The sequence below is a fragment of the Aphis gossypii genome, chromosome 2 (genome assembly GCF_020184175.1).
Source record: "Aphis gossypii isolate Hap1 chromosome 2, ASM2018417v2, whole genome shotgun sequence".
NCBI classification, from domain to species: domain Eukaryota; kingdom Metazoa; phylum Arthropoda; class Insecta; order Hemiptera; family Aphididae; genus Aphis; species Aphis gossypii.
This window is the reverse complement of record NC_065531.1, coordinates 10,235,924-10,255,035: the sequence shown is the minus strand read 5'-3', so window position 1 is coordinate 10,255,035 and position 19,112 is coordinate 10,235,924. Positions and strand designations below refer to the sequence as shown.

The window sequence follows — 19,112 nt, the reverse complement described above, 5'->3', positions numbered from 1 at the left end:
ATTATTAGTTATTACTTATTAGGTACCTATTTTATTATTTTGAAAAGTAGGTACTTCAAAAATTGCTTAACATAATCTTAATTTGACTTAGAAGTTAGAATATTACGTTTATTATTCTATACCTTATTATAGGTAGGTATATAAATTTCAGTACCTATAGAACATATTAATATTATTAATATGTTCTATATTAATTTAATATTATATTTATTTTATGGTTTTAAAGTAGGTGCCCATATTATTGTAAAGATATTTAATGCCATTTGCTTATTTACTGTCGTAAAATAAAACACGGTACTGTACTACGGTCGGACTAATAATCAATAATAATATTGCATAGTAAGTGGTTAATAGATCGGGTTAAATACATAATATATTTAAAAAAAAAATAACACTGACTTAAGTATAACTATTTGTACAATGCCGTTAATGAGCCTCCATAGCTCAGTGGTTAGAGCACTGGTCTTGTAAACCAGGGGTCGAGAGTTCAATTCTCTCTGGAGGCATATGCCTTTTTTGCTGTTTTTTTTTATTAAAAATGATTATAAAATAGAGTAGGTATTATTTAATAATTATTTCATATTTGTAATATTTTATTCAATTAAATTTCTAATATGAACCTAATTAACAGAACTCATATTAATTGAAACTTTAACTGTTGTGTCGTTAAAAGTTAACTTTAAAATATTTTTTTTATTTCAGTTTTAGAGGTTTAATAAAAATTAAACCTTTATTCTAGATTTTATTTTTGATATAATTTCTACATGAAACATGGACAATAACCTTGCATACCTACCAGTGGCGCAACTAGCATTAAATCTTAGGAGGGCCTATTCTTGTTTATAGCCCCACCTCAAAACTAAGTCAAAGGTAAAATATATTTTTTTAGTGGGGCTACGAGTAGTTTTTTTTTTTTTTGGGGGGGGGGGGATTAGCCCACAAAGCCCCCCTAGTTGCGCCTATGATTCTTACTATTATTTTTTTTCTATAAGTACATAAATTTATAATTTGAATTTGGAATATGGAATTCACAAATTTGTTTTTTATAAATCACAAATACTGTTGTTAAGTTTCAGCCATTGGTAACATGGTAATATACCATGTACTTAAATTTAAAATAATTTCATTTAAAGTATAAGAAATAAAGAAACAAAGTTACTTATATTATTTTCATAAAATGACGGCCAAAATTTAGTAGTTTGAGAAGTTTAAAAAAAGTTATAATTTTTGTCGAATATCAACATTTACATTTAAAAAGTTAATCAATTAATTAATTAGTAAATTATATAAATTCTATACTATTCTAGTAGGTAACTATGTATGACATTGTATGTGATATAGGTAATATAAATTTTTGTAATACCTAAATAATAAAAAATTATTATTAATGAAAACTACCAAGTTTGTTAAATTTATGTTTATTGTTCTATAAATAACTAAACTTTTAAACATTCCGTTTTTTTAATTAAGATTTGATAATACAATTTTGTTCTCTTCATTAGTTAATTCTTTCCTTATACGTTTATACATTTTCATTATAGTTTCATGTACCTAAACAATAATCATCAAAATTTAAAATATTATATAATATTAGCTATAACTATAAAAAAATATTGATTTTTAACTACTACTCGTGTAGTCAGTCATACGATTGGTAGTAGATATAGTATTCTTGATAGAATAAGTAATTTATAAATTCTATTACTTTATCATATAATTAAAATAGTTCATTCATTTTTATAAAAATAAAAAAAAAATAAAAATTTCTTTATGGTAGAAATTACTATAAATAATTTTAGTACAAGTTAAATTAGTATAATAATATAAAAATATACCAATTTCTATTACTTAATAAAATATCTGCATTATCAATATTCAATTACTCAATATATTAATGAGAATGAAATACTTTGTAGAAGTATTTATATATGTGATTGAATAAGAATTTATTTTTAGAACTAAATTAACCAATTTTAAAGTTTAAATATTTAATGCGTTCAGGACAATCAATACTTAAAATAAAAGTAATTAAAAATTGTTTAGTGGTTGAAATATTTTGATGAAAGAAAAAATCTTCTAAAACTGCTTAATTGGCTATATTTTAAACGAAGAAGTCTTTGAATACAAAAAATGTATGTATGGTAAACAATTGTTTTTATCTGAAAAATTTTTAAGAATAATATTCTAGTGTCAAACTAAAGGATCATTTTCGTATTTAGATTGAATTAGACAATAATACAAAACTATTAAGGCTGATTCGTCCTTAAAATCCGTTATCTAATACCTGATTATAAACTGAATTTCATGTAAACGATTAATTTTTTCCACATTACCAGCTTAATGTTTATTAATAAGTTAGGTATTAAAAAGAAAGTTTAGAGTTAAATGTTTCTAACTTCTAAATTGTTAATTATATTTTTGAGACAGGTTTTACTCATCCAGGCAGTAAATAGTAAATTAATGATACTGATTACCTATAACAATTATCGTAATTAAACTCGTCAATAGGTAGTTCATGATTAATTATTATAAGTTTGAATATTTTTGATTCTATATGGAAATAAAGTAAGTTATTAAACTGTTCATAATTGACTTTTAGATAATTTATGAATACTTGCATAGTTATTTGATTGTATTTAAAATAAAACAAAAACAATCAACTCGTATTATCATCATTGTTATTCAATAGAACGCACAATATGACAATATATTATTTAATAAAAGAAATAATAACTGTGTAAAAAGTAGCAATTTTTGTTTTTGTTACTATATCATGAATTTTACATTAGTTTATGTTTTTATTTTACAGGTCTCAAATACAATTGTTTTTCGTAATAAGAATATACTATACGAGTACGTTGCAGAGGACGGACATTTTCTTGATATATATTGGGCATGTTGCCTATACAGTTCGCCGTCCAATACACTTATGAACGAGATAAGGAGAAAACGGTAATAATATTATGATTGATTTAATATTACTGAATTTCAAAAGCAAAGAAAAATAAAGACAACAACCCACCCTTTGACAAGGGGCAACACTACAGTTGCCGAATATAATTCAATTACATGGTAGATACGGTCAGCGATATAAAAACGAGGGCAAAAACAAGAAAAAAATAAGAACGTAGAGAAGCGTATAATAAATATATATATATATATATAAATATTTTCTCAATTCGGCCTAATGGTTTGGATGGCTCCTCTAAGGCAACAAAACAACAATAGCTGATAAAAAATATATTGTCGGGATGGGTTTGTCCCTCCAGTTGTTTCCCTCTGCAGTTATCGGGATTCAGCCCCTCGAAAAAATGATGCCCCCTATTCGGTTATTTTTATACATGTATAAAAAAAAAAATACGAATTAGAATGGGCGATCCCTCTTCGTTCGGCCACCAGTCGGGGTCGGTTTTTTATCAATAGAAACTTCTCCCTTGGCGTGCATAGCGGTCACAGAGGTTAAGTAAGCCGTGCTTTTTTCTTCTGTACCTCCACATAAGTTCCTTAGCTTTCGATTATTCCACAAAATTATCCATTCAAGTTTAACCCTCCCTTTTTTACCGGGATACTATTGTCAACGATTTTCACGAGTATGATAATCTGTCAAAAGCCACAGTTTTCGAGTGTATGATCCGAAAACGATTTTCTGTTATTCTCGGGGGTAGTTTTTTTCATAAGATAAATGGTTTTCATAAATGGAAAAATAAATAAATAAACGTTCTTAAAGAGCAAGGAAAAGTATTTTCATGATAACTATTATCGCTTGTAGAGGAATATTTAATTTTAATATACTAGATATTTTATTAGGTATTTATTTTATCTGGATAATTTAGTATTCTTGATTAAATAATTAATTCTACTTAAACACAGTTAATTTTTTTTAAGTGTAGAAGGTATAAGTGCAATTATTTAGTAGTTTTGGATTAATTCTGCTCTGTTTAAACTTTATCAAAATAATATATATAACATTAATTATATATAATTATCAATATAATGTAATTAAAATATTTTATTTGAAGTAGCTAGTATTAAATATTTCATCCTTATTAACCCATGGAAGTAATTGATAATGTATATTATGTGTGAGTAGGTAATATTCATTTTGGTATATTTGTGTATTGTTTTGATAATTTAACCTTTTCTAAAATGATGTATGGCAATTTATATCATTAGGTATATTTTTTTTGTGAAATAAAACCTAGGGTATTGTTTTTCTTAGTTATACAATAGAACAATAGAGTTTATAAATTGTTTAGTCTGTCTAGTATACTATATAATACTAATCGTATGACTGACTATACGAGTTATAGTTTAAGATTAATATATATATTTTTAAAGGAATATAACTTAAAAACTTTATAAGTTACATAGCTAATGGGTAGTGTCTTGATAATTTTTGATACAGTGAAGCTACAATGGAAATTTAAATACCTATTATAATGTGTAATTTATAAATATCTGTCTTATATAATATGCTTAAAACGAAAATAATTATTTCTTTAGGCAATAGTTACTATGGAATTTTTCTGCACATTTATAGTCGGTTACGATTACATTTCTATCGTCATCCATTAATTATATTTTGATTCACGCGTATTTCCCCTTAGTATACTACTACAGTCTTACCCCGCTATTCACATGTATACGGCTGGCTCTCTTCACGTGTTGAGCGGGATTCAATTAGTCGTTATTCTAAGAGATAAAACCCACACACATACACATAGATACAACTCCCTTCGACCAATATAGAAGAATAATTTGGCCTATTTGCCGTGGATTTCGTGTGTTGTTCGCCCCCGGAACAAGCAAGAATTCAACGAAGAATTTAATTTCGGTTTTCCATCCTCCCTATGAGATATAGTATATATATTTCCCGTTTTATTCTTTCTTTTTTATTTTCATTATTGAGTATATGCTGTGTAGGTTTTACACTTTTATCTGACTTCAAACGGTCGTTATCTATATAAGAGGCCTGCAATCATATGCTTCTTTAATTCAATCAAATTGTTTTTATAAGATTTGTTTTGGCTTAATTTTTGAATTTTGTATCCACACATTTAAAAAAAAATTCGTTTTTAGATGTTAATAAGTACAACATAGTTTTTTTTTTTTTTCATACAATACTATAAACTATTACTAAGTATACAAAAGTATACAAACAATTTTAAAATCGTGTCTAATATTTTTTCATATTATTACTTTAATATATCCATATATTTTGCGATTTAAGTTAATTATTCGAGTTAAATCGTTTATAAGCATTATTAAAATTATTAAAGAAATATTTTAGTTTAGTTTCATTATTTTTTTGAATGATTTTTAACGATCTATTCTCTGTTTCCTTATAAACATAATATTTTAAGGTTATATAATTATAAACATTACATCTATGTAGGTACTAGGTACCATTGTATTATTTATATTATATGTATAATAAGATAGAAAACAAAAAACGATCGGAAAAACGTTGGCGATATATCAATTCAATGTGGTTCAAATTCATCAATTTATCATTTATTAATTATTATCATATTATTATATTATTGTCGCGGATTACTGACTACAGTTTTCGTCGTCACATTTAACGATAACGAAATCGGAGGTGTAATATTAATCAAAAAAATATCTTATAATCCATATAGGTACTTATGTTATTCATGTTATTGAATTCTGAAAAAGCAAAGAATATATTAAGTTTTCAATTTTTCTGTCAAACATACAATGATTTTTTTTTTTAAATTAAAAGAATATGGCATTAAATCAGTATGAAAAGGTAACTAATACTAAGAAAAACAAATCGTTTAAGTGGACGAAATAATACTAAAAATTTCAAAAACAACAGTTCAACAGGCTTCTATGAAAAGCACTCAATAAATTTAAAGAAATAGTAGTAGGTAAATGTAGCTAATAGTAGTATACTAGTATTTACTGTACTTTAACAATTCCCTGTAGAATACATTGACTTGAGTGGTAACACGTGTACAACAATGTAATCTACCAAACAATCAAATCGATTTTTGTTTTATATTACTGTCTTTACCTGACGAAATAAGAAAAATCTCTAATGAAAATCTGTTTTTAAGACGTGACAATGATATTAATTCTAATAGAATATTAATTTTTACAAAACATTGATTTTATTAAAAGTTATATGACAAAATGTAAAAATTGATTTTGCGATGGTACATTTTTTACTATTTAATTTATTTTATCTATATAGTGTAGAAATAACTAATAGACTTACAGTATAGTTACGACTTAGCGAGTATTAAACAAATTACCAGATTGTCTTAAGAGCGCAGTAAATGATTTATGGCAACTGTTCCTAACCCATGGGCCGTGAACCATAATATAATATTAAATATATATTATATATTATACGCATATGAATATAGGTAACATATGAAATTGGGGGTCCGCACAACTAAAAAGGATTTAGGAAAATCTGTGGTGAATTTATATTTTATATTCATACGAAAAATTTCCTGAAGTTGAGTTAAAATTATGCTTTTAGATTTTGAGCGGAGCTCCAATGAATGTATTAATATTACAATGGTGCGTGTATTTTGTTTTGTGTAGAAAAATGATTAGATTTTCAACACAAAGGGTGATCTTTGGTAACAAATTTTATCAAATATTCAAATAGTATTTTGAGAGTTAAATTAAAAAATGTCTAGTATTTTTCAAAATAATTGGGAAAAACAAAAAATGTGAAATATTACGCAAAACCAGTTTTTGATAAAATCGATGAAATCGTTTTTAATTAAACAAAGAACCTAAGGTATTTAAGATTTACACTAAATGTTTATACTTGTATTTTTTAACATGACAACATTTTCAAAATATTTAACAAATTTTGAACTGTATAGAAATTTTGACATTTTTGATTTTTTTTTTTTGTAAACGTTGAGAAAAAGTTCCTTATACCTAATTAATTATTTATTCAACAATTAAAATGAAATGTACCAAAAATATTTAGGTATTCATAATATTTTGTAGAAACTTTTTAAGTTTAATTTTTGAAGATACTGGTTAAAATTGTATACATTTGCAAATTATATTGTAGTTAAAAATTCATAAAAACGAGAGTTTTTCCTATATACCTATATCGATTAAAATTATTTTGCTTGGTCAAAAATCTTGAAAATGTAATACAAGGTTTATCATAATTTTTTATTATAGTTATTTAATATTATTAAAGAGAAATTGATATGATTTTTTTAAGCATTTAATGTTCAAATAAAAAATAAAAAATATATTATAAGCATATTTTTATACAGACATTCAAATTTCTAACTTGGATAAAATAAATGATTTTTGTTATTTTGTTATAATTTAAAAATTGTATTCGTGAGAATTTTAAACTTTTAATGTATATTATTACTATATTTTATACATATATAATGAGATTTTAAAGTGCTTTTAAATTTGGAAATATTAATTCAACAGAAAAATAAATTACTATAATTAATATAATATTAATATTAATACAATATCATAAAATATGCTTAGTAATATATAGGCTGACAAACTTCGATCGGTATTGTTTTTTGTATATAATGATTTATTGTTGAATTTAAATTTAACTCATACATTAACTTACTATAGGTACTTCATTGTTTTATAGATATTCGAATAGAACGCACGAACATTGAACAGATGACAAAATTTGTGTGATTTAATAATAAATTTTTTAGTATTATGTTGTCATGCATGTGATGTACTCTATACGATGATTAAACGCATGCGAATTGGTGGATATAAATTTACGAATGATGGATTATAGACGTTGGTAGGTACATCTCAAAACATTATGTCATAACAATTGAGTTTGCCACGTTCTGTCAAACGTGACAACTCCCCGATGAATATATTCGACAAAAGGTAGCCCCAATAGGTTAGTTATAAATATAATATAATATACTTACAGGACGGGTTTTCCTATTTAAATAGCACAGAAACAAACGGTAAATGCTGGTAGTTTACCATATTGTATTAAGGTTTTTCGAACAATCAAAAAACATTTTGGTACTCGGTATGCGGTGTATCTGTACCGCGACGTCTTAACCACAGGGTTAAGGTCAAGGTCGGTTCCGTGTTCGTAACGATTAAATAATATATTAGATATTAGATAACAACATCGACGCAATTTACTGCTCGTAATCTCGTCCGAACAATATACGATGACTTGGCGCGCTGTCTACTGTATTGGCTTTTAAAAAGGTTAGGGGTGTAGTATACAGGTACCCACGACCGGTGTTATTTGACGAGTGATTTATGCAAGCATTACACATACACATATAGTCATGCACGGATTGCGTAATACATAAATATAGATGTGAACAATACATAATATACGCACTGAATAACAATGACAATGGATTTATATATATGTATATACAATGTATGTGTAGAAGGAGCGGGTAGCGGTGTGTGGATATTGATCGCGAGAGGGACTATTGCTGTGTGTGTGTGTATAGCGGCGTGGTGTCCGGGAGAATGACGGCTGTCAACGGGGAGAGAGAATACAAGAAAGAGAAACAAAATACGAGGAATAGACAGAGACGCGGAGAGGGTGAAAGAGATAAAGAGAGGGAGGGAGTGAGAGAGTGTGAGCGACCGGAGGGTAGAACGAGAGGGTGAATCCGGTGGGAGAAGAAAAAAGGCCGTGCGGATAAGGAAGAAAGTTATGGGGGGGGGGGAGAGATACGGGGGTGGAGGACGAGAGAGAGAGAAAGACGTGAAAGGACGGAGAAAGAAAGGAATGACACGACCGACTTGGCGTACACACTTACGCACACGCGCATTTATATATATATACTCGCAGACTTTTTTGCGGGGGGGTTCACGGGCGTCGATGACGGTGGGCGGGCGGGCGGGCTGGCGGGCGCACAGAGCGTGAATAAACATAATTGTCGGCAGGCGCAAGCGCACCGCGTAAATACATACATTTATATATATTATATATATTATGTACATAATATACGCGTATATATATAATCTATCTATATAGATGTACATGCATACATATAGACCGGATAACTGTACACACACACACACACACACACACGTATATATATATATGTATAAATGTATAATATGTAAGTATAGTAAGTCGGTGGCGCGCATGTGATGCAAACGGGGGGGAAAAGACGGCGGCAGAATAATGTGCAACTGACGTTTTCGCGGGCATGTTATTATTATTATAAATGCTCACCGCGCCGAACGTCTTCAGTGAACTGAGAAATTGTTTAAATCGTATTCCCAGCTTTGCCCCTAATGCCCCAAACCTATGTTCGCCACGGAAAAAAATCCATACATTATATTATGTAGTCGTTTTAATAGAGAAAACCCGTTTTATGTATAATAATGCGGCCAATGATTAATTTGAATAAAAAAAAAAAAATTATTTATTTATTTATTAAGATTTTATACGTTTATACACAATAATCTAAACGTTGCACGTTAAAATATTTAATCAATATCTTTAATTTTGTTTTTATATACAATAGCGATTTACAATAAACTTATTATAATATAAAATATTTGAACTATTACGAATGCGAAATGGTACACACATTAACTATCTCTCATAAATAAAACTAGACTGGATAATGTTGAAAAATAATTAATGCCGCCTGATATCCTAATTATAATTATTTAATAAAATTAAATCCAACTAGTATAAGTTTTTTGATAGAAAAGCGATTAATTCTGTTTATTGGGATTTCTGAACAATTTTAAAAGCGTGAGGTAACGAATATTGTTATTACCTAGTAATTATTAATAATATTATTTTACGATCTATTACATAAAATTATATTATACAAATTTAATGCGAATTATTATAACATACAGGTATTCAAAAGCTACCATGTATTAATATTACTTATATTTTGTCAACAATCCTAAATTTTAATATTATTCGTATAATAATTTTTATCTTTTAGCACGATATCATACAGAAGGAATAAACCTAAGTCTGTAAGATGATACGATCGTATAATTTATTAGCTCATCTTCTCGGTTTCTACAACCTTGTTCGCCTCTCGGTATTTTTAATCGCATTCGATACGGAATTTTGCCAACTACCGTCAAATGAAGGCACTCCGAGACGATTTCCTATATTATACTTGTAGCATTTTATAGTACCACCGATTGGATGCGTGTAATCGGGTAAAATCGGTTAATTTCTCAATGAACCGAATTCCAGAAATAATAGTCCACCAACTTCCAACGCTACTATGGTTTCCTCATGCCCTCTCTTGCAATATCTTTTTGGACTATTTCCGTCAGCTAAACGCCCATTTTATATAAACGCAATTACTGTTGGATTCAGGGTGCCGTTTAACGTTTCACTCGAGCATTATGTTGTTCTGCGCCATATATAATAACATCCCTGCTGAGCTAACCACAGAGGAGGGGACCGGAGGAGGAGAAGTATAGAATTACCGTCTATTAAAGATAATTGAAATTTTCCCCTCCGCTACGACTGCTGCCTGCTACTATACATAGTATACACGCGTATATTATATGGCTAATGTTTGCTCCTGAAGTCGAATCAATCATGTTGATTTATCTCCGAGCAAGTTGAACAGTCGAGTTTGCATTCAACTCGAGTTAACCGTGTAAGTATATTCGTTTTGTTTGCTATAAAACGATACAAACGAGTATGTCTAAAATATGATGTGAAACGAACAATAACATTATCGACATCGGATGGTTAACAAATTATTACGTTAAGTGTATAGGTAATTTAAATATACTTCAAAGACGGAAACGAATTGTTATTATTGGATTAGGAATTGTATGAGGTGTTAGGTATTTTAAATGTATGGAATAGCATAGTATTAAAAATATTGCAATAAAAATTATTATTTAGTAGCTATATTAGGTATCTGTAACATATTTAATATTTATAACATGGATAATTACCTGTAATGATTTTATTTTAAATTGTATATTTGTGGAGTGCACTTGTTCCTACTACAACATAGTACCTAAATTAAATAAGATTTGTTAAAAACTAAAATAAATTAAAATTTTAACATATTATCTAAAATTGAATTAAATAATTTATTTGTGAGGAAATGTTAATGGTCGTTGAACACACTGTTAATAAATATATTGTTATACGAGTAATAAGCTGTTTTTTATTATTTTATTATTATGTAATCATATATACCTAAAGTATTATTAGAAAGTTGAAATACAATTGTTTTTAATAGGTTTATGGTAATATTATACATTTACGAGACTGAGACGTAATGTATTACGCATTGATACAAACCACATAATTGAGAAAAACATATTAGCCAATATATACCTATATATATTTTATTTAAAATACATTTAAGTATTATGTTCCATTTTATTTCATATGTGAGTAATTTATAACTGTGTGTAGTTAGTATAAATTTTAATCAATTGAAATTGTTATGACCTTGTGTTTTGCAGTGATATGTGATATTTTCCATATAGATTATTCAATGTATTGCTATTTTTCATAGTGTTAATTTGATTATACATAAACAATATTTTTAATATTTTTTATTATTCTATCGTTTTAAAATGTTTAAATGTTATCATATTCTAGATACTTAAATAATACTCGTATAAAATATGAAAGCCGAGACCTCGTCGATATGGTATCATAAAAAAGGTAAAGTAGACGACAGAGCGTAAACAATATATAATAGCGTCCGTGGTTCAGCGTCAGGCATACTGGTGAAATGGAATAGTATGCTTTTGTGCGTGCTGGGATAGTATAGGGTGGGCAAAAGGGAAAATGATAATGCACGTACGACAGTGTTGAATCATTCTTCTGAGCTTTAAGTCCCTTTAGTTTTTGTCCAAGAAACGATTTTCAGCCCGTCCCTGGGGATGCGTTACAAAACGGGATCAAAATAAATCGACGTCGGAGCCTCCGGTAAAAAGGAATACTAGCGTGGTGGGAAGGAAAATAAAGAGGTAGAGGGAAAGCCTAGCTAGAAAAATTGTCTTGGGGACGTGTAGAAGAAAAAAGTCTTTGCATTCGCCTTGTTCTTGTGTCAACGAGGCCCATTAAACTTCCGTTTTCAGTGTCTGTTCAAACACCAACATTGCTGTCCCTTATGTATGCTTATGGTGGGGGAATTGTTGGGAGAGTGCATACTGTACTATAATAATTCATCCCTTAACTCTTGCTGCAAATAAAAGTATTATTGATTGTTAATATAATATTATTATATATTAATAACTAAATAACTAAGGATTAATATTTTTATATCAAAATTACAATATTTAAACTGTATTAATTAGTTAAATATAAAGGATAATTTATTACTGTAATAAAATTTATTATTATACAATATACAAACGAGCAAAACAAATTCTAAAATAATATTGTAAAATAAAAGTAATTAATCGTTTTATTCATCTATTTTTTAAAATTCAACAAAATAATAGTAATCGGCTTTATTAAAAACGTGGTTGTCACCTAATTATAATTGTTTCTTCTCCGCGAGTTCTCGGTAATTTTTTTAATTTTTTAGGAAATTATTTAATAATTTTTTTACTTCATTACCTAATAATTGTTAATTAAATTATGTAAAAATGTAAAATGTTCAATCTCTATTGATGTGGATATGTTTAAATGTTGGAAACAATTTTTTTACTTTCAATATAGTGATTACAGTTCATAGTTAAGTTGATAATAAATACATAAAGAAAAAACTTATACTTATAGGCGTAGCAAATATAAATTAAAATTATTCTTAAGAACTACTAGAAACGGCATGTAATATGTAAATATGCTAAAAATAGTTTAATAAGAATTCATACGAACAAACTAAAATTATAATATTTTGAAAAGTATTAAAACGCATTATCTAATTATTCTATTAGGCATTTAAAATATTATCAAATCGTTTACTTATTATATTATAATGTTAAAGTTGTATGTTTTATTGTTTATAAAGGACTATATTCAGGACTCTACAATTGTTTTAAAGAAAATGATAAGTATTATTCGTAAATAATACACGTATATTTTGAAACCATCATGAGTATAAATTTGTTGGATTTTATAATATAATATTAGTATTATAGTATACCTATATATTTGACAAATTTGTAATATTTATTATATTTTGCAAGCTAACATTTTTTTTTTTGTATTGTAAATGGCAAAATGTTGTTGTCCAGCAGCGTAACACATGACCAATACGTGTGGGGTCCGCATACGCACTGTCGGCGACGGTGGCGGTCGTCCCTGGCTACATATAATATTGTGATCACGTGAATTGCGGCCAAGGGGTGTTTGAAGGGATATGGGCAGGGAAGGGTGTCGGGATAGAATACCGTCATTTCGCAGGGTTCGTACGAAACTCATAAATTTTGATTATTCAGAGGGAGAAACTACGCTGAAACGGCATTAAGGCTTCCTTTAAGCTTATTCCTACGCTCGTGCGGCGGTAACAGCAACCCCTTGTGCGCCTGGAAAAGTTGTTGTTTTTTTCTCTGACAAATTCTGAAATATACCAGAAATGCGTGGGGAAAGAGAAGGAAATGTACGTATTACAGTGTATGTGTAAGTCACGTGGTAAAAAGACGGTGATAATTTCTCATTCAACATTGCCGTCTCGGAAGAAAATGGCGTCCGAATTAATAAACCCATTTACAATATAAAGAATAAAAAAATAAAAACCAAAGGGTAAAGTGGAAGGGTGTGGATACAGGAAAAACAACCCGTCGACGGTGGTAATGATTGGAGCAAGATTAGGGTTTGGTGGTGGTGGTCGAAGGGAGGAGTGGTTAAAGAGTATAAAAAAAAATGAGGCGGTTGTTTTTAGAATCAGATCACGATCGTGTCTCGGGTGCTCGAAAAATCGAGGGTCGGCCGCGTGTGATGCCGCATAAATTAAATTGGGGTGTCAGGGGTGGAGGTCCCTTCTGCAAAGTCCGGTCTCCTAATGACCTGCGCGCGCGCGTGGAGAAAAAAGTTATGGAAGAGAGTGGATTTTCATCACCACCGCTCTACTCACATAACGTAACAACACACCCTATGCGTGCAAGCACGTTCTTAATTCACAATCAGCTGCCACGGCTGCCACAACGCCTATTGCTTGTTGCGAAAATTAATTTGTTTTTTTTTTTTTTTTTTTTTGGCGTATGGTGTACGGAGATAAGTCGATAATATCGGAGATTGACAGACGCTCGTGTAGAAGGGTGGCCTTTGTGTGGTGATATAAGCTCACTGGTTCGTTAATCCCTCTAAAAAGATTCATTTACTTTCTTTTGTGGTAAATATACTCAATTTTTTTTAGGAAGAAAAAAGTCCGATAAAGCTATAGTTTTAGACTTATGTAAAAATCTGCCACCTGGGAATCATCGGTTGATTAAAATTGAAAATTTTATTAAATGTTAATTTTTCTAATTTTTGTTTTCTTTATGTATTTTATAATATTCAAAGAGTTGTCGAAGTTATATAAGTTATACCATAAAATAATAACCTTATATTATAATTTAAAACCTAATCCAGGTTAGGTATACGATAGAAAAATGTGAAAATTGTCGAACAGTAGATATAATAAATATACCGATAGGTGATATTGTATTTCATTATAATTTATAATTATTGTAGTTGAATTAGATCTTGAACTTTGGAATCTCGTAATACCTTTTTTGTTAGATTAATTTATTAATTATAAAATATATTTTTAGTTTAAATAATAACAGTATTTGAAGTAATTTCCATTATTGTGTGTAAAAATTTAAGGTCCTAGTGGGAGAAGTTAAATATGTGTAGATAAATCTATATAAGTATATTTAAATATACATAAAAACTAATGTACGTTTGTACGACTTTTAGATTTTGAAACTACTAAACCAATTAATTTTGTACATGTATTCTTTGAGACTTAGGGAGTATTTCTTGCTTTGTTTTTAAACTATTAAAGATTTAAATAGAATGTCTTTGACAAGAATTTAATTTTGCCTGACAAAAATCAAATATTTTTTTATTAAATTTATATACAGTATGTCCCAAAAGTCCCGTATCACCCTTAATATCTCCATGTAAAATCACTATATTTAAACGCGGTTTTTTTTACAGTACCTACTAAGTATGAAAATTCTGATTGAATGGCATAAAATTCATTTTTTTTTTTTTTTTAATTCAAAAATTTTCAAAAAATTTTTTTACGCATTTAAGAATTTAAAATTTTTAAGATAGCCATTTTGTTGAACATATTTTTTAAAACAGTTCGAAAAAAAAAATACTAAAATTAAATAAAAATTGACCAAGTTAGAGCAAGTTATGTTTTTGAATAATTGGCAAAAAAATCAATTATTGTTTCACATTTCAATAATGAAATATCTAATTTCAACACACGACAATACTTTTGCATTCCTAATTAAAGTTTTGATTTGAATAGAAATAAAAATAGCCGTGTTATATCGTTTGCTGAACAGTGAAACTGGTTACCTATTTTTAAGTATTTTAATTATCATGAAGTAACAATTCCTACAATAAGCTAAATATCACGTAGATATTAGGTAGTGAGTGTAAAGCTGTGTACCTATTATTGAATTATTTTATTGATTTCATAATTTTTTTAATAACTTAATTTTAACTCTTAGGTAATGTCAATGAACGAAATAGGTCAGGTAGATCTCAAAGTGTTACAAACGTAGATAATATCATCAAGTATCAACATTCTTGGAAGTGTAGCTGTAGCTCCAAAATTATCCAATACCGTAACTTTAGGTTCACTTCATGATAATTAAAATACTTAAAAATAGGTAACCAGTTTCACTGTTCAGCAAACGATATAACACGGCTATTTTTATTTCTATTCAAATCAAAACTTTAATTAGGAATGCAAAAGTATTGTCGTGTGTTGAAATTAGATATTTCATTATTGAAATGTGAAACAATAATTGATTTTTTTACCAATTATTCAAAAACATAACTTGCTCTAACTTGGTCAATTTTTATTTAATTTTAGTATTTTTTTTTTCGAACTGTTTTAAAAAATATGTTCAACAAAATGGCTATCTTAAAAATTTTAAATTCTTAAATGCGTAAAAAAATTTTTTGAAAATTTTTGAATTAAAAAAAAAAAAAAATGAATTTTATGCCATTCAATCAGAATTTTCATACTTAGTAGGTACTGTAAAAAAAACCGCGTTTAAATATAGTGATTTTACATGGAGATATTAAGGGTGATACGGGACTTTTGGGACATACTGTATAATATACGCTTTATATGCTTAAAGAAAAATATTTTAATTAAAAAATGATATAAACTGGCAGTCCAGTGTATACGTAAATTTGGGATTTTTTTTTAAAAAATTTTTTTTAAATAACACTTAATTATTTGTTTGTTATTCAAATATATTACAAAATGCGATGTCCATATGTCTGTAGGTTTTTGACTCTGAAGTTACTCGATTAATTTTGACAGATGTTTCAGAGGTTATTCGTAAAGATATCAAAAAAGTTTAGAAAGTAGTTAGAATCACATTCGAAAATACATTAAGTGCTATATCCAATCCGCTACAGGCAGATTGCCTATCTCGCGGTATAATTAGTTCACAAAATTAGATACACTGATACAGATTGGCTTGTTTAAGGTACTCTAAGACCGAAACACACCGATATAACGCCATGTTTTATGTTGGTTTTTTCCCGGGTTAAGTTGAGTTTATACAGCTGGTATTTATGCAAAAATATGTAATAGTATTTGAATTAAATAGTTATAAAAATAGTTGAATTGTGTAGTTTTTATTGGATAAATTCAATCATTTTTTACGTATTTTAATTAAAACGTAAAATGTTATTAAATGTTAATTGTAAACTATGATAGTTTTTAAATAATGATTATGAATTTCAATATTATTCTATTTTTATTCTATGTAAGTATTTTAAATTGTATATATTATTTAAGATTAATATTTATACTTAAGTGTATCAGCATTTGTTATTGCTTATGAAATAATAAGGATAATAATAATGTCATCAGCAATCAGTAATCACAATAATAGGTACTTTTCTACGATGATCACTTTTTTTTTATTATTAAAATAAAAATTAAACCGAGTTCGTTTGATGTTTATAAATAAAATATCAATACATTTAAAATGAAAGGAATAAAATATCCTCGGGGTAGATATTCCTATTTAAAATCGGCAATCAAAAAACGTTACTAGTCCCAATAGATTTAGTGATACATCATCCCTCTTTTTAGTCCCACGGGAGGAATATATCTAACTAAATTTCTTAATCTAGAAAATGTTGGACTTATATATTTATACGCCACATTGAAATACGTTTACCTTATGGAATTATTTATACAATGATATACTTATAAGTTATATTTAATAAATGTATGCATAGTTATTGTTTATACAAATGTTATGATTTATGCGTATTTATGTATTATAACATGTATAAAGTGTTTTAAATTCCATGGAGACTAACAAATATTTAAAAATTCAAAATAATAAAAATATTACATTTGTAGTGTTAAGTTATTTTCGGTGTAAAATAATGTATTATAATTATAATAATTAAATAATATAATATTTTCATATCTAGCAATTAGCTTACATTATGAATATTTATTATGGATGAATATTTAATGGAATTGGTGTTTATTATTAATAATAATATAATATATGTATAGTTATATTTTATTTACATTTTCTATGTTTTTGTATTAATTTATATTAATTTATAATATGATAATAGCTAAATAGTAAACCAAATACCAACGTCAGTAAATGTTGTTAGTTTTATTTTAATTTAACTCAATAATGTTTTATTGTTTTAATAATGCTACAGTTTCTATATATATTGCATGCGTTAATTAAATAAAAATAAAATAACCTTATATTTATTAAATATAACTTATATTTTTTATAACATTATATTTTTTAATGTTCAACCATATGTGTTACGTATTACGTATTTACGTATCATAGGTATTTATAATTATATAATAAATATGTACGTATTAAAAAAAAAAAATAATTTTTTTAATCTTTTAATATTGATTTTAGAAATTAAACGTAGAATAAAATACAAGTAGAGTAAAAATGTTTTTTCACTTCTATTGGGTAATGAGTAAGTTTTGAAATGGAGTAATAAATAATTTTTTTAAGTGTTTTGGCGATATTGCCCAAAACCGAGTTGGTGTTTAGTATACGATTTTTTAGATGCTTTTTGTGTACATAAACACGTTTAACTCTATTAAATATTAAACTCCACTTTTGGATAGTGAACCCTCTATGTATTTGGTGGACTAAACATAATATATTTATATGCCCAAGGTTTGTTATTTTTTTTTACTTTAAAATGAATACGTATAATCTACCCTCGGAGGGTGAGAGCGTTTTTTTAAATGGCCTTTGCCCTTATGTGACTTAACGGTCGTTTAGGGGATTGTAAAAAGTAAAAAAAAAAATGGAAAAATAGGCAGGTCCGTGGGTGTTTATAAAACATACACATTGGAATGAAATGGCAATAACCGAAAAGTTTACGGCTTTACATTTCATGAATGTGTTCGTCTGTTTTATTTATATATGCCTTCGGTTATTTTATGGTGCAGTTTTATGGTTGAGTTTTTTATACTAAGAAATTTAGTAGCTAGTGTTTGTTCGATTTTTAAATATGTAACTGTATAATGAAATATAATCAAAAAATATTGTTGAACAGCATTTTGTTACTATAGTTTGTATGAAACTTTTTTTATCACTCAATTTCCCAAAACAAAAGTTAGTTTTTTTTAGTAATAAAATATAATGACTTATAAACTAATTTAAAATATGATATGTAAAACAGAGAGATTATCTCTAACATTTCGTCCCCTTAAATTCATAACTGGGTACACAGTGAAATTTATTAATATGTTATTTTATTGTACTAAGTTGATCCTATTATTTTATTAGAGTAAAATAAATTTAAGTAAATATTTTTATCTCACGCAGGTACTTGTTAATAATGATGTATTCTAAAATTCAACAAAAAATAATACATTGTTTAATTACATAGAACTTGTATTATAAAAAATGATACAATATTCTAATAAATATGTTGCATATTATGATTATATTACAGTTAAAAATCA

At 27.5% G+C, this 19,112-nt stretch overlaps 1 long non-coding RNA gene and 1 other non-coding gene across 6 annotated transcripts in view; both read left to right on the top strand.

Annotated features, from left to right (window-relative positions):
• The window catches only part of LOC114130074 (uncharacterized), a 55,097-nt gene that overhangs the window by 5,108 nt on the left and 30,877 nt on the right, over window positions 1–19,112 (top strand). For 3 of the 5 annotated variants that reach the window (XR_007603901.1, XR_007603900.1, XR_007603899.1), the window contains one exon: window positions 2,810–2,952. This is a non-coding gene — a long non-coding RNA (uncharacterized LOC114130074). Of the gene's footprint in view, window positions 1–2,809; window positions 2,953–7,627; window positions 7,793–10,339; window positions 10,629–19,112 lie in introns of all 5 variants that reach the window. The other 2 variants (XR_007603902.1, XR_007603903.1) reach the window with 2 other exon arrangements.
• Window positions 434–506, top strand: Trnat-ugu (transfer RNA threonine (anticodon UGU)). Its single transcript has one exon. It is a non-coding gene; the product is annotated as a tRNA-Thr (tRNA).